This window comes from Pelecanus crispus, chromosome 2 (assembly GCF_030463565.1).
Source record: "Pelecanus crispus isolate bPelCri1 chromosome 2, bPelCri1.pri, whole genome shotgun sequence".
Lineage (NCBI taxonomy): Eukaryota > Metazoa > Chordata > Aves > Pelecaniformes > Pelecanidae > Pelecanus > Pelecanus crispus.
In genome coordinates this window covers 21,112,091-21,128,932 of record NC_134644.1, presented here as the reverse complement: position 1 = coordinate 21,128,932, position 16,842 = coordinate 21,112,091, and positions in this window count along the sequence as shown.

The following is a 16,842-nucleotide window of genomic DNA, read 5'->3' as shown; positions in this document are numbered from 1 at the left end:
GGCAGGGCCATGACAGCCTTCCCGTGCGGGACTGTGCCCGATGGCCGCCATCACGGGCCTCCCCAGGGAGAAACGCTTTCCTGTCGCACCCCGGCCAGCCTGCAGTGCCCACCAGCACGCCCCTACCAGGCCCTCACACCTTTCTGGGGAACCCTGCCCTCAGCCAGCCCCAGGAGCCTGCCACAGCCCTCGGCTGCCTCAATGGCTGCCGCAGCGGCAGTGCTCCTTCCCGCTGTTCTCCGCAGGCACCGTACAGTGCCACACATCCCACCGCTGCCCTTCCCTGCCTCACACCCACCTCCTGCCTCGGGGCCAGCTGCTCTCCAGCTCAGCTGGCGGTTTTCTTCCACTTTTCTCCCACTTATTTCCTCACTCCCATTTCTTTCCTCAAAGTATCGCCTCCACCTGAGAACAACCACCTCGGCCTGCACCCCGGCGCCTCACAGCCACCATGTCGCCGCAGCTCCTCCACCTCGAGGCCCTCCAGAGGAGGCGGTGGCGGACAGCTCCTTCCTCACTTGCCTCTTCTTCGCCAGCCCCTCATGCCGAGCAGGGGCCTCTCACGGCAGCCCCCTGCCACCATCACAGTCCCCAGCGGATGGGCGGGCCTCAGGCCGCCATGGCGGGGGAAATGGTGGCTGCTGCCCAGAGGCTCCAACAGGCACGGCGAGTCCTGCTGCTGCAGCCTTAAAACCACCGGCTCGTGACGTGAAAGTAAGTGTTGTGTGCACATATATGTGCATATATATGCACTACATCTGTGCCATACTGTTTCTTTGTATCTTTCTTACAAACACTTATCAATTTATATGTAAGCAAAACCTGTCTGTCACCGAGTCACACAAAACAAAGTTACCCTGATCTAAGCCCAGAGCCACTTCAAAAGCAATTATTAACCGAAAGGACATGCCAAAATTAATAGCTGTAATCTTGCAACCTTTTATACAGGATTTAAGTTTCAAAAGTGAAAGTAATTTGTAAAGTTTTTGTATGTTTTTCTCATACTCTGCGCTGCTTTAGTTTTACTATTGTACAGCAGCCCTCCATGCATCTCTTTGAAATAAAGAAGAGTAAAAAAATCACCATACACCAGGAGCGACGCTGAGGAGCCGATGAATTTCCATGCTGCAGGCACTGGGCAGCCCAGTCCTGTTTCTGCTGAAGACGAAAAGGGTTTCGCCACCGGTGTCACTGGCAGCAAGATCAAGCTGCCTGTGGCAGCAAGTTTTTGCAAATCAGTTAGGTGGTATGATAAAGACTTTGGGACACAGTGATCTTCTTGTACTCAGCAGGGACAAAAAACCCCACCCAATTTAATGTACCAAACCATTTCAGCCACTGTTTTTGCCTTTTGCTCTCGCACAGGTCTTCTGGAAATTATTTAAAATAATATATAAATATGAAATACAAGATGTCAATTTTACATACTGCTGATTTCAGCTAAAGTTCTACATAAGGAACAAAAAAGAACATCGTAAAATCTAGTCAATAATATCAAAATACACAACCAAATAATTAACCTTCTATGTGCTGAACATTAGTCTTGACGACTGTTGTTTCAAAGAACACAAGTTAGGAGTAGTTGCAAAAGGAACAATCTTTCCATAACGAAACCAATGTAGGGACATTGTTGGCTTAAACCACCTTTAGGGATGCATCGACCGTTCTTCCTCGTTTTGTATACATGGGGAGACATAAGCATGACCCTGTCTTATTCTTGCTCCATTAGAGAGGTTACCCAGAGGGTGGGGGTGCTGGGCTCCCACAAGCAGTTTCCTACGAGACCGGATCTCACATGCATTTGCAGCAGCATTACTGTGTAAGGGCTAGTCACAGTCACAGTCTGGCCCATATAATCCATTAACCCAACCAGAGATCAATTCCTGGGAGAAGTCTATCCCATTTTTTAAGAATGACTTTGTCGCCAGCATTGTAAATCTAGCAATAAACTGTTGCGAAACTCTATCCTCTCTCACATTTAAAAGAGCTTTGCAGAAAATGGATCTTGGGGGATAGGGAGACACAGGGACGTCTGTCTCCAAATATTTCAAAGAGGAGCTTTTCTACCTGGTAAGAACACAGTTTTGTATTTTTGAATGTTCATATAACTAGTACATTTTTAGAATGTTATTTTTACTATTATTTCAATAAACCATAGCTTTGTATGGTCACTTCCAAAAAATATAGGCAGGAATATCTTTGTCATAGTTACATATTGTCATCAGACATACATATTTATAACTCGCATTTTCCTTGAACGCTCCACATAAATAGATGCTCATTGCTTGTCATGTTACATGTCTTGCAGATAGCAAGAACAAAAGAAAAACAACAAAGAAACAACACCAAAAAAAATTTTTAAAAATCTAAGCTGAAAACATGAAAGATAAATGTTCAGGCATTCACTGGTAACAGCCACAAATTTGAAAGCAGTGAGACTGAGCTATGTTTTTCCTCATGCTTATGAATACAATATGATAGATGTCATGTGAAGGGGGAGAAAATTATTTAAATCTAATCTCATTCTTTCTCTAAGTGTATTTTATATTGATAGACTAATTAAAAAACAGTCACCTTTCCCTTTATAATAAAGTTCTAGCATGCAGGAGCTCTAGTGAGAGACTAACCTTAATTTCTTCGCTCCAGTCACATGAACCTGGTCAGGGTCACAAACAGTTATATATACCCTGTCATATGGCACAAGGGTCAGTATCTACTAATTCCAGTGGCTACTGTTACAATATTCAACCACCAAAAGTTTCAGATCAGAAGTTGAAAGTTTGAGACATTTATGAGTGAGAACAGAGGCTCCTAATTTAAAACGTGTGTGACCTTAATATAACATTTGGGGGTTCAGAATGTTCTTATGTACTTTGCCTAATCTGCAGTTTTACAATACTCCCTCACTTCCAGTCGTAAAACTACGGATTGATTTACCTTATCTGTAAATTATGAAGGATAGGTTTCTGGAAGAAGCAAATTTCCATGACTATTTGAACCAGTAACAGGCAAAATAGTTTTCCTTAATGCAAAAGCAGAATAAAAAGAACCTGCATCTAACCCTTAATTCCAGCCGTAAGTTAGCATTTTTCACAGATGTGTATATTTTTCAGAAAGTACTATAAATCAGAATGATTCTGTACTTGTCAATGATAACTCTGTTTATGTAAAATAATCTTATAACAGGACACCAGAATAATCCATCTTAATCAAAGGCAGATTTATATCCATACGGTCCAGTTATTCACAGACTGTAACAAAACATATAAAAATGCAGATCTGACATCATCGTAAGCCTTGCATACACAATTGCCTTCTTCATATAACAATGAAAAACCATCACCTACTCCTGCTCCCACTGAAATCCAGGACACATTCCCATTTACATGACTTGCAGTTGGATGATTCTATGAAAACTAGTGTCCAGCTTTTGAAAAGTCCTTAAAAACAGGTATCATATGTGTTTGACTCATTCTGATTGTTCCACAACTTATTGGAAATATCACTAATGTCTTCATAATTAGCCCAAGGAATTAAAACAAAACTCAGAAAAGTATGGACATGCACAGTATTTTCCATAATTTCCATAATTCCATCCATAAGTTTCTTCCAAAATTACAGCTTAGAGTACAAGAATCCAACTCAGAAACCTGGCGCACCTAACAATTTTAATTAGGAAATTATTTAGTAAATGGCAGTATGAAATAGAAATGGAATACCTGTACGCTGTGATATATTTCATTTTCTCTGGTGGGAATTAGTATGTTATTGATGAGCAATATTTGGAGCAAAATCTTTATTTAATCATGTGTACTCTTTCGGAGGCCAAAACTCAGTGCACCTACAATAATATAACTACAAAAACTGTGTGAACAAATATAACCAAACCTTCAGCCCTTACACAGCCAAAATATCCCTTATTTACATGATTATTTTGCCTATGGGTCTCACTTGTAATGTTTCAGCAGCTCTTTTGATAGGAGCAATATTAATAAATGAACTGACAATGGAATCATTAAAGAAACAAAGTAACATATTTTTAATAGTCTGCAAAAGTTTAATGCAGATAACTTAGTTACCTAGTTATGTTCTTGTATCAATGTCAATGGAATTTCCAAATAGTAAGGTAAAGTCAAGAGCAACTTGAATTCTTTATATGGATTCTGCTTCACATAAAAACAGTCACATTTTATTCAAAGTATAGAAAACAACAATAAAGTTTTAGTGAGACAGAACAGTGCAATAACTCAAGAAAATTAATGCCATGAGCAGTTTTTCCTCTCTTTTTGACTGCAATGGTCCACAAAATAAATGAAGAACAACAAGAGAGAATCAATGCAAAGGCCTAGAGAGTAACTCCCATTTTTTAAACTATTAATTTTGTGCTTGGTGTCAAAGGCAATGACAGTAAGCACTGAATAAATACAAAACTTCTTTGGGATTGCTGTTTTTTTCAAGATGAAAAATGCACTGGCTTGGAATGTTTATTTGAACCAGCTGTATGGTATTACTATAGAGAGTCAGGAAGTTAATATATTCTTTGGAAGTCCAGTATCATAATAAGTTATTCTAGCAGCCATAGTAAATGAACAGAGGACATGCAATGTCATTTGGCAGCCCAAGCACAGACACTGCATGCGCTCCTAAACTCAAGCTACACAGCAGCTATAAGTTACCAGCACTGGCTCTTGCTCATAGCTAGAAAAGTGACTGGTAGAAAGAGAGCAGAATCAGTATTAATATCAACATTTCCTAGTACATGTGATGGGACTGATCCTCTTTGAAATTAACAGAATTAAGTCTTCCGACTGAAATCTCTCACTTGACAGGATCAGGCCCACCATCACCACACCTCTTTTTGTTCATTACAGTATTTTATTCTGGGCATTTGTCTCCCACGATTTATGCAACCATGTCCTCATTGCTATAGTGCTGGCGATACAGCAACATGTTGTGATATGAAGCACTGGAAAATCAAAGAAATCTCTGTTTTGACAGAAATTTCCGTGGCAAGCTGATGTGCACAGGTTGGAGGGAAGGAAGGGTATATATTCAGATATTCTGGTTAGGAACAGCAATGAAGTCTGTTTATATTCTGAATCTTTCTCATAAAACTACTATCTAGTGGAAGATCACTTACTTGTACTATTAGTGTCTAAAGATGAACTGCCATGCTTCAGTAATATTAATTTTATGATATGAAGTTTAAAGCAAATTAATTTAAAGTTAGTGCTGAATTTCAAGGCTAGATGTATATTTTTATGGCAAGACAATGCAGGAATGTTAAGTTATGACACTGCAACATCTAGGAATAATAGGGTAAGTTAAAGTTACCATAACAGATGTTTTGATTTTAAGTCTGCATTCCCTTACTCTGGCTAACGTGGTCACAATCTTCTGGTTGCCTAAATATGGATTATTGTTATCAGCCATATCCCATCATCCTTAGGCAACTTTCCCAAAAAGGGAAAGGGGAATTTTCTTTGAGTGACAGATGCAGAATAGTGACAGATGCAGAATTCACCATTTTTTATCTGCTATCTGCCATGTAAAATACAACGTGGAACAGTTCTGGAACATCTTTGCTTTGTAGACAAGGACAAAAGTCTCTTCCAGAAAATACCACTTTTACCTAAATCTTTTGCCTTCATAGAGCAATATAGGTGTTAAAAATTAGCTGAAATCTTAGAATGTATAAAGAATTTATCTGAATTTATTTATGCTTAAAAATGGTTTATGCTTTAAGCAACTATATCTGCACTTTCTTTAAATTACATAAACAATTTCTTTTCCAAAATATGAACTGAGGCACAACACAGTTTAGTTGATTTAAGTACTCTATCCATTAAATATAGGAAAATACAAAACTAAGTTATTCGCTGGTGTAATTGGCACAGCTGCATAGATCCCAACAGGGCTTTACCAGCTTGTGCTAGGAGATACTTTGGCCCATAACATTAGTCTATAACATTGTCCCATAAATAATAGACTAAGTGAACAAGTACTCTGGTATGTGCTTACGTTTAAAGCACATATTATCTACTTGATATAACAACTCTTTTTAAGTTAATTGGGTATTTTACTGTACTCACAGACTATTTAAAAACTTACTAGATAACACTTTTGGGTCCAGTACAGGGTATTCTAAATTCTGCCTTTTTTTTTTCCAGGGGACTGTAATGTAATGAAAATATATCAACTTAAATAATTAAATTAAATTACTGCCATAAAATGCATGCATGACTCCATTTCTATATGCAAAATCCTTATGGTATTTTCCAGTAGAATGTGGCACAGTGATCCTAGTGATGTGGGTGGATGGTGGGAAGCACAAAGCAGGACTCTACCTCCAGGCCTGAGCAGCGTGACTCAGCCAGCCTAATCAGCTCCATAACTTCATGGCGTGAACATCTTTCAGCATTGGGAAGTTCCAACACTAGCAACACTAACAGGTTGCTCAATCCCAGCATTGTTCCTTTTTCCTCTGACTCCTGTTCTTCATAGCCACATTCATGAAATCTTGGACTTTCTGCCAAATGGTGGTCTCCAGTTTTACCCTGCCCCAAGAGATGCAGGGGAAATCAGACCAATGCTACTATTAACTGGGGTTTTTTTTGCACTTAGAGTCAGGCCAGTGGCTGGGAAATTAAGGTCACAGTGAAACAGGGCAGAGGGAAAAGGTTTCTGACAGTTTTCCCTGACACTGGGAGAACTCCACAGACGAATGCATTCTTTTCAGTTTCATCATACAGCACAAGAGAGAAAATCCCACCATAGAACCTCCCAGGGTTTCCAGCCCCTCAGATGGGCTTTGCCTCAGAGAGGACGCCTTGACAGGAACAGATGTGATAACAAATGACCTTTAGAATTGCACCCTGAGAGCCGCTGACCGTTTCCTGAAAGTTGTTCATCCTCCTGAGCTCCTGGCTTTAGTTGGAAACCTTGAGATCCTGGCATACAACTAAAAAGGATCAACAACAAGAAAAAAAAAAAAATAGAGCAAAAGACTAGAACCAAAAGAAAGCAGGGGCAAAAACAGAGTACATACATGTTTTAAGAGTCTTCCTCTGCCTTTAAGGATAAAAATCATAAATCCAAGTGCAATGCCAAAACTCAGTGTCCAAATCCCCAAATCAAGGAAAAAGTTCTGAGATGAACAAAAGTCTATCAAATGATAATACAATAAAAATTGGGTTCAAAGCTATTTAATTTTTATTCCAATCCAAATTAGACCAAATGTAGAATATTAGGGAACGTCGTATTTGTATATTCCTGTGAGTGTGCTCAGATTTGCTGTGCAACATACAAAACTGTCTTTCCCAGCAACAGCTTACAGGGTCAGTGGTGCACACAGAAAGCAGGGCACCTAAGGAAGTCCAGAGGAGAGGCTGTGGATGCAGACATGTGTCCACAAGCATGAGAGAGGAAGATGGGAGATTGTTTATTTGTTCCTCTGTTGGTCCTCACCAACTATGGTGAAAACTTTCTCAGCACTGACTTCTTGTAAAGCTCCTTGAAATCAAGACTATGACCATATCCCATGACTAGCATGGAGCAAAAGTCACATTTCACCCATATGCTCACTTAGGTTTATGTTGATGACTTCAGGCTGTCTCAACTAAGTCTTCTCGGAAAAAAAAGGTCTGAAATAATAACAACGTACTCACTGGCATTCCATTTTTAAGACGAGTTTGGGAAAAAAAATGATCCTGCTAATACAGTGATATGCTACATCTCATTCATTGCCTGTGAGAGGCAGAGAAGAGAAAAAGGGGAGGGGGAAGCAGGAGACAGAATGAGACAGAAAGCAGAAGCAGAAACAAAGATGCAGTATCTGGAGACAAAACGAAAGGAGGGATGACATCGGGGAATATCCAGAACATGCCTCTTCTTACATTTGTTGAAACTAAACACACACACAAACTATAAAGCTGAAATGAAAAGGACAGGCAGGCTTATTTGATTTCACCGTTTCAAGCAGTAAAATTATTTTCTCTATGATTTTTGCCTTATCAGTTCCTGCCCTTTCCTTGTAATGCCTTCTCCTTTCTCACTTGTCTTTTCTCCTTTTTTTTTCACTGCCGTCTTGCTTTGTTCCTTTTTCTTTGCTTCTGTCTGCTTCTTTCTTCCTCTTCCTTTCTTATCCCCTGTCTTTTTTGTCTTGCTCTTGCTCTCCCATGTGTTCCCTGAGCACATGAAGAACATGAGCACCAATAGTGGAAAAGCATTTTTTTTTCCTTTTCTATCCTCATGTGGTTTTGACTGCTGGAGCTCTGTTAGGCTTTAAATACACATGGAGAAGCCACTTGTACTCCCATGTGTTTTAGAACTATCTACAGTAGCACACTGCAGGAAAAACACGTGGGAAGGGAATGTGTCGGAAAAGTTGCTTGTACTCCCGCCAACACGTGGGCCACATTTAACAAGGTCAAGGGACAAGTGTGGCTCACAGGCATTAGTTTGACCGGTACTATAAAAAGGATCATGCATTCTTCTTTCTTCTACCTGCACACATTCTGCAGTTAATCACTCGCCAAAAAACAGCTTATGGAGTTTCAACTGATCTACTTTTATTTTTTAGGCTAGATAATCAGCTTAACATATTTTAGGACCAGATTATCATACTTTTTTTCCCAATTTGACGATTCCAAGATATTGAAGGATATAAATGATAGGATATAAAAAAATGAAGAGTATAAAAAAAGTCAAAACCTTTTTTTTCCCTTTGTCTTCCCTCCTGCATGAGAGCATCATGCAGACGGTCACTGAGCAGACAAGGGTATGCCTGTTAAGCTGCCTGGCTGTCCCTAAGGCAGATACTTACTTCTGAACTTTCCTGCTACAAGACCAAATTCACACAAAATGTCTGTGAACTGTTGGTTCATGTTATGCACATTTTGACACCTTTCAGCTGGCTTTCACAGATTTTCAAAGCACCTGTTCCAATACAACCTGTCTTTTTGGCAGCAACCAGTACCAGTAAGCCCCTGATTTTCTTTCCTCCTTCACTCAACCATTTCTAACAATGTACATGTCAAAAAATATAATTAAATGAAAGGAGGCAAATGCTGTCCAGCTCTCCTAGATATCGGACCAGACTTCCTGCAGAAAAAAAAATTGTTTGCATTGTTATACGGACTAACTAAACTGTTCTTGCCCATCACTCATTTCTCAGGGGAAAGGTCCAGCTAACTTGCTAGTGGGCTGTTTGCCATGTGAACAGATGGGCACAGGGTTCGACAGCCAAGAAATGGTGGATCAAATTTTGAAATTTCTTGCTCACTCTCCACTCCAATAGTTCCTAATTGGCCTCAATGGAACTTTATTGCTGTAAAAATGGTATAATGGCAAAACATTTGAGTGAACAAATACACATCCCACCTAGGTGCTGCAGGAAGGCTTCCTGGCTGACAAAATCAGAACGACGCTGTCAGTGAATGTCTGTTACAAGCTGACGTAGCTCTAAGGTTAACATGTTCCTATGTGAGCATACAGTGGGGTTGAAGGGGAGCATCTAATGCTTATTTTGAATGGTGGTCTAAGATAAAGTCTTTTGTCTTAAAAGATCCTTTTAATAAATACAACCATTTAAACAAAGAATGAGTTCACTTATGTCTTGTAATAAGCATAAGGCAATAGGAGGGAAGAGGTTTTTTCAGTGATACACTGTTTATAATATATGGTCTAAAATTGTTATTACCTATATAACAAATATTATTCATGATTTAACATAGCAAATTGACCAAATTTAAATTCTATTTGACTGCTACTAAGAGATCAAGAAAATAAACTTTCTTTTAGAAGAACATTGTTTACCAGCTTTCTAAGCCCTGCTATGGCAGTATACGTTCACCTCAAATTCCTGTGTACTCAGTGAAAATATAAGATGTGAAAACAATGTAGATTTATCCGTGCATCTCATTGACGCACTTATTTAGTCCTGGGTTTGTATCATCAGCAATTTGAATTATTACTGAAGAAAAAGCGTTCACTTTGCCGATGAAATACAGGCTGCTTAGACTGCTTCATGTTGGTTGTACATAGCTTTGTAATTTTAACTCTGTCTTTCTGTTATCATTTTGACCACGCCAACGTTGTATTAGGTTAACTAATACCAGCAGTTGCAAGCCAGGATCTTAATATTCTGTTTATACTGTAATGGGAATTTCTTGCCTTGTACCTCTTTCTTGTATACATTTTGACAGGTTACTGATGCATTTGCAAAAATAGTTGAAGAGTTCTGTGAGTGCACCGATAAGAAGTGATGATGATCATAATTAGTGCTACCTTTAGAAGTGCGTTGTATTTTTAATCAAATTGCACATACAGTAAAAGTAGATAAAATATTTTTATAAGCATCTACACCACACATTTCATTAATTATCTGAGGGGAAAAAAAGCAATTTCCCAATCTTCCAATTTTTCTCCACCACCTCAGGCCCAGTGCTATTTGGTATGGGCAGATTAGGGTAGCTGATGATTCCTATTGATTTAAATGTCGTGCTAGGAAGCCTAAATCCCCAAGAGCAATAGAATCTCCCCTATCACTATCCTACTGCTTACTGACCTAATTCACTAACCAACCATCAGGGTTTTCTCTCACAACAAATAAATCTTGCATGAAACAGACAGTACATGGACACTTGTAGTTTTCAGCGGTGTTGCCAATATCATAAATTTAGGGTCATCAAAGCATCCCTCTTTGTTTTCTCCGATTGACCATAATGTCATTTGCCATTTAAAAATGGGCAGAAACCGCAACTATATTTTTAATATCAAAACTATTTTTACAATCTGAAATAAACTTGATGTCATATAAACAATGCAGACGACTCAGCACATGCAAAATTCCATGTATTTCCATGCTCTGATTTGCCTGTAAGTTATTGCTGGAACGGCTGCTGAACAGGTCTAATGGTTGCAGCATTATAACCATTAATTGAGATACTACTTAGACCCAGTGTTTACTGCTCAAAATTCTGATAATTAGTAAACTTCCTCTTTCATTAATTGAGCTGAACAAATGAAGAATGAGCCAGGGTTTGTTATGTTATTCTGAGTCTCACAGGGCAGTCTTTTAAACTAAAACTTTTAACTCGGACTTTGCAGATGCCTGCATCTGAACTTCGCTCTCGGTGATTTTACTGGGTTGAATAACACGCTTGTTTATATGTAAAAGCCAGGAGTCTAAACTTAGCAGCTCTGTAAAATGTGGTCGTCACTAGCTATGAAATACGTTCACCAAAAGAGAACACAAAAAATACACTATATTAAAAAAAAAAACCCAAACCTCCATACTACTTTGATAGGCAGATCTGTTTCAGAGAAGAGGCCTCATTCTGCTCCCAGTGAAGTTAATTAGAGCAACACCAAGGTCCTAAATTACTAGTCCTCTCATCAATATCAAGTTAAGCTTTTATCAATGTAATTTGAAGCAGTATTAAAAGCAATAAATGCTAATTTATAATTGTTGATATTATCAAAGCAAGTTCATTTACAACCACACGTAACTGTGCCAGATTTTTATCACATTATAAAGGTTAACATAAGTGTTACAAGAAACATCAATGAGCTACGCACGCTACGTTTGCTTTTGGTTAGATAAGTATGCTTTGTAGTAGTTGATATTCCCTCTAGATAATGGATATGGGCCAGATTCTCTGCTGACACAAAGCAGTATAAGTAATTTGAAGGCAGATATGCTGATTTACACTAGCTGCAGATCTAGCCCTAATATCTTTCGATGCAATAAACCTTCTTAAATAAGTCAATTTCCTAACTATTGCTCAGCCATTCCTCGCTATTGCCAAAAGGGAACTGTGAATGCCAAGGTCTGCAGGATTTTATTTATCAAAGCTTCTTTTAAGGCATCTATCATTTTGGCATGCCAGCTTTGCTTTATGACCAGAATCAAACATTTTCCTGAAACAGCAGGATTAATTCTAGCAAAAAATACCACATAGTGCTCCTTCTTGCTGTGATATCTGTTCCATCTCTCTCTTTTTTTTTTTTTTTAATGAAAACTGCACATTATGTCACTAGATTTAAATATTTTTGCTGCTTGGTACTGATGAACTGTATAACTAAAATTAAAAACATTATACCATGCATCTCTTTAAATACTGGATTACTGATAACTCATTGTATTTTCATATTTATCTACCTTGATAAGAAGCTAAGCAAATCACATTTCTGTTTGTTACATAAATACAAAATTGTTTTACCAATCAGGTGCTATGCTAAATAACATTTTAGCGTCCTGACATTAAACATCTGTAGACAAATAGTACCTAAAACATACAGCCTAATTTTCCTTTGAGGTTTATCTATTTTTACTTACATGTGCTAGATGTCAGCTTATAATAATTACTCTTCTATACACATCTCTAGCACTAATGTGACAGACTGTGAATGCTTTTTGACAATAGAGCATAATATCCTCCTTACAGGCTTCCAACAGTAAGGCTACAATCTTACCATCGAGTGTATAAACATGTAAAAAGGCTTACTTAAAACATTGACAAATTTCAAATGTACTTGGTTTACTGTTTAAAAGCACATACAGATTAGACATTTCTCAATAAATCTAAAAAATAAGGCTAAATGTAGAGGACTTGGGGTACTATGCGTGACATCTGTATCTGAGTGCTGCCTGAGCAGCATGAGCAGTAGGTACAACTTTGAAGTATCTGTAAATGATGTCAGGTCATTTGAAAAGTAGCAAAAATTCCCATTTAAAATCTACTACCAACAAATGTTGCTTAGAAAGAGAGGATACCAATATAATCACTAAAAAGCCTTTCCTAGCATTTTTGTGAGTATGACAATGTGAGTATGTTCAGCTGTGACACGGGACTAGACATGGAATTACAGTAGTGGTTCCACTAAAGCAGCAGGAATCTTTGTATTTCTCCATCCGACATTAAAGGCGGCATCTTTTCTGTAGGCCTCATTTATAAATCCCCATAAATTTAGCCAAAGACACTAGAGTTTTATCTTAAGAAAGAGCAAATGCGTTATGAACTACATAGCTTTATTTCTGTGTGAGAGAAAGAGAACGACTGAAAATTCAGTAAATACAGCAATTTCACTTAATTAGAAGGACTTTAAAATATGTTAAAATGCACAAAAAGACAAAGCTGCTATCCTGGAGGATGTGCTATCTAGTACATCACAGTGATGCTTGCTCACATGCCTAAATCCTTACATCCTTCTATTACTCAGTTTTTGGTGTGCTCTTAGACATAAAGTGTACAAATTCTCCCTGTGATTCTTTTGTTTTATTTGACAAGAAATAATAAAATATAAATTCTAACACATTTTTTTAGGGTTTTGATCTGACATATGTTTTAGTAAAATAAGGGGGAAATTGAACTTTTATAATATGTAAGATTTTCCCGAATTGTTAGAAATCAGAGAAGCGATGAAGTTTTAAACAAGTGGTACTTCTCTGGTTGCCTCTATTCCTGAGTGCTTAAATAAGGACTGAAATATTAATAGCTTAAAAGTGTATAATTTAAACGTGAAAGGTCTAAGGTTTTGTTAAATTTTTTTACAGCCTAAGAATACATGGCTCTTTCCATGCCTGAGGGAAAAATCAGAAGGTTTTAAGTTTTGACAAATAGAAGATAAAACCAGGTCAGAATAAAGCTAATCAAAAGGTAAATAGGTAAGTCCTTCTTCTTTTTTAATAAATTAATGTCACTTAATTCCAAAAATACTACCTAGTAGCAAAAATGTTTTTTCAGGTTAAACTTAGAATAAAAGATATTAAATACCTAACCAAAAATGTATTCAGCTACTCTAGGTTTTACCTTACTGAAATAAATCAAGTGCTTTCACATATTTAATTAAAAAGCTTATTTCCTGAACTGCTAATCAGAACTATTTGTGAGCAAAGTATTTTTTATTGAATAATGCTTGTCCGTAGCCAAACAATGCATTTATTGAAATTAATACATACCAACAAATTCCAAAAGTATAAAATATTTTTTTAAATATGTGACAAGTACTGGACTTTCACCGGATACGAGGACTGTCTACAAGAATCGTACCGACTAAATAATCGACATCCTGGCTTAGTTCGAGGCAGTATTTTATTTTACTGTATTGCACTTCTGTGCCTGTGACATGAGAGAAATTTTCCTGGGCTGTTCAGGGTATTGTATGCAGACTCCTTTTGTTTGATGCTATAATCATGTCAGTGACTGATACTGGAGTATCAGGTTTTTTCTTCAGATATGAATCCAGCAAGAAATAAATTTTGTAGAAAATAGTTACTTATTCTTTACTGTTCTATTCTGCTTCAAATATTTTATTCAGTAAAATATATTTTACAATAAAGAAGACTTGATACTAACTTAAAAGAAAGATTCTAGGGGTATTCCATTAATGTATGGATGAAACTCTTGAAGTCAGTAATAATTTTGGAGAAAATTGACACTGGAGTATCACCTTAAATTACTGTCTTTTAACTCTGTGAAGAGCAATACACAGAAGAAAAAATGCTAATCTGAGAGTTCTCAGAAATACTTATGCCAACTCTTAAATTTTATGAATTAGTCCTCTGGACACGCTAAGTGACTTCCCTTCATTTTGTACAGTTGCATTGTTTTGTTTTGACTAACAAAGTGAAAAAAAAATACTGTAAAAAATACTAGCCTGTGTGGACTGAGGCAGTTTTTTCCCCCGATTAATTAATATTCAAATATTAATGCATTTCCTTCATCCTTTCTTTATTCAATATACAGTTTAGCTTCCTCTCAGAAATTGTAATGAACAGGGTTTTTAAATATGTATACACCGTGCACAAGTATTAAAATCTGATAGCAATCTCACAGTCTGAATCCATCTCGTGTCCTTTTTGGAGGGAAAAAGATAGAAAGAAAAAAAGTCAGGCGGAGAGGTTGGATAGGGGAATTGAAAATACAAATTTTGCGATGAAAAGTAGTTAAGCTTATATGTAGTACATAATCTCGCAATGAATATTTAGCAATTGTTTTGCCTTTAAAGCTAGATTTTAATTTATAGATTTCGGTATGCTATAAACGATAAGGGGATGTTGAAGAATAAATTTCTGTAACGTGCAATCATGCCATATGTGTATATTCTAACTTTTTGGGGGTGACTGTCCTTTTTTAGAGCCTCTGTCTCTTTACCTTTGTAATTCTACAGCCCAGAGCTTTGTCCTCTCCTCCATTTTATGGGTTTTCTTCTCCTCCATTTTATGCTGTCTTTTCTTAGGTATCGTGTCTGTATTTGACAACCATACCAAAAGACAGAGAAAGCCTTATTTTGTCAACCCACCTGTCCGTTGCCATGCCTTTCTTGTTTCTGGCAAAATAAAAATTACCAGGACTTCCATTAGCCAGAGCTCTGAAGCTCAGAGTTCATTAATTTTGTGGTATTAATTTTTATGCCGAAGTATCAGGCTAGCAGTATTACTTCAGATCACACCCCAAAACTCGAAGTGTCCGTTCTTCGCAGCATCGTGAGGCCTAATACTGTACATACAGTGTGTTAGGATTAAGGGCCTGATCCTGCAGCCAGTGTGATTTTCCTTTTGACCTCAGCTCGGGCGTCACTGAGACCTAGATATACATTTGGCAATATGCATTTGGCAATAATTTGCAAAGACAGTTGGTTTTGCACTCTGCATTGTCTGATACGTACCTGTAGTGTGAAAAAAAGAACTCTTTTTTGAGGTTATGTAGATGTTATTGTAAAATCATTAATCTGGCAGAGGCCTTTAGCTTTTACTCTTTTTTTTTTTTAGGCCGAGAAGCTTTGAACATTGAATTTCCCTTTAAGAAATGTTCAGCGGAAATGTTTGTTCAATAAAGAAGGCCCGATTACACAGTACTGTTCTTCCCAATTCAGAATAGCTATGCACAAAGGAAAAGGTGGTATCTACAACATTTTGCAGACTTCAACTCCAAAGGTTGTATACATCATAATTCATGCGACGTAGTAAGGCCTTTACTTACGTTTTATTAGTTCCGTCCTAATTTGGCCCTTAGCTGAGATATAAACACACGCTATTTCATTGTTTACCTGCAAAACATTAAGATTTTGGGGGGGACTATGGCGATGTTTCCATACGTAAAAAATAAAGCGTTAACGCAACGGGTTAACGCCTCACATTAGGAATTTATTAGCTTAACGCGGAGATGTTTTTAGATAGCGTTTGTCCATTTTTACTAAATCACCAGCGAAGGCTGTCTGCCACTATTTTACGTACGTCAGACTGCGCCAAGCCTCTGTCAAAATGCCGGAGCCACTATTTTACGTACGTCAGACGACGCCAAGCCTCTATCAAAACGCCGGAGCAATCTTAGTTGCAAAAGTATTTTTGATTCTAAGCTCGCATTTCAGCTGGCGATAACCGTAGGTTAAAGAAAATGTGGGTTGATACACAGATCTATAACCACGGGGGTGGGGGGGGGGGGGGGGGGGGGGAATACCTTGTGATGCACGTATCTAAGGTAGACATTTGAGGAGCAGAATAACCTATAGGGAAAGGGCTAAGGGTTTATTCCTGATGTTTTAAGTTGGCAGGCGGCCGGTCTGCTCGCTTTTTGCCGCCTCGAAGGCTTCGCACCGATATCGGGCGCTTTACGGGCGTGCCGGGGTGCAAGAGCGTCAGGCGGTCAGTGAGACAGAAGACACGCGTGGGCAGGACAGTGACCGGGGGGGGGGGGGGGGGGACACGGGGGGAGGCGCCGCTCGCCGAGGGCTCCAAGGAGCCCTCGGCGAGCGGCGCCTCCCCCCGTGTCCGCCCCCCCCCCCCCCGCCCCACGGCGGCGGCTCCGCCTCGCCGCGGCGATCAGCTGCGCGCGCGTC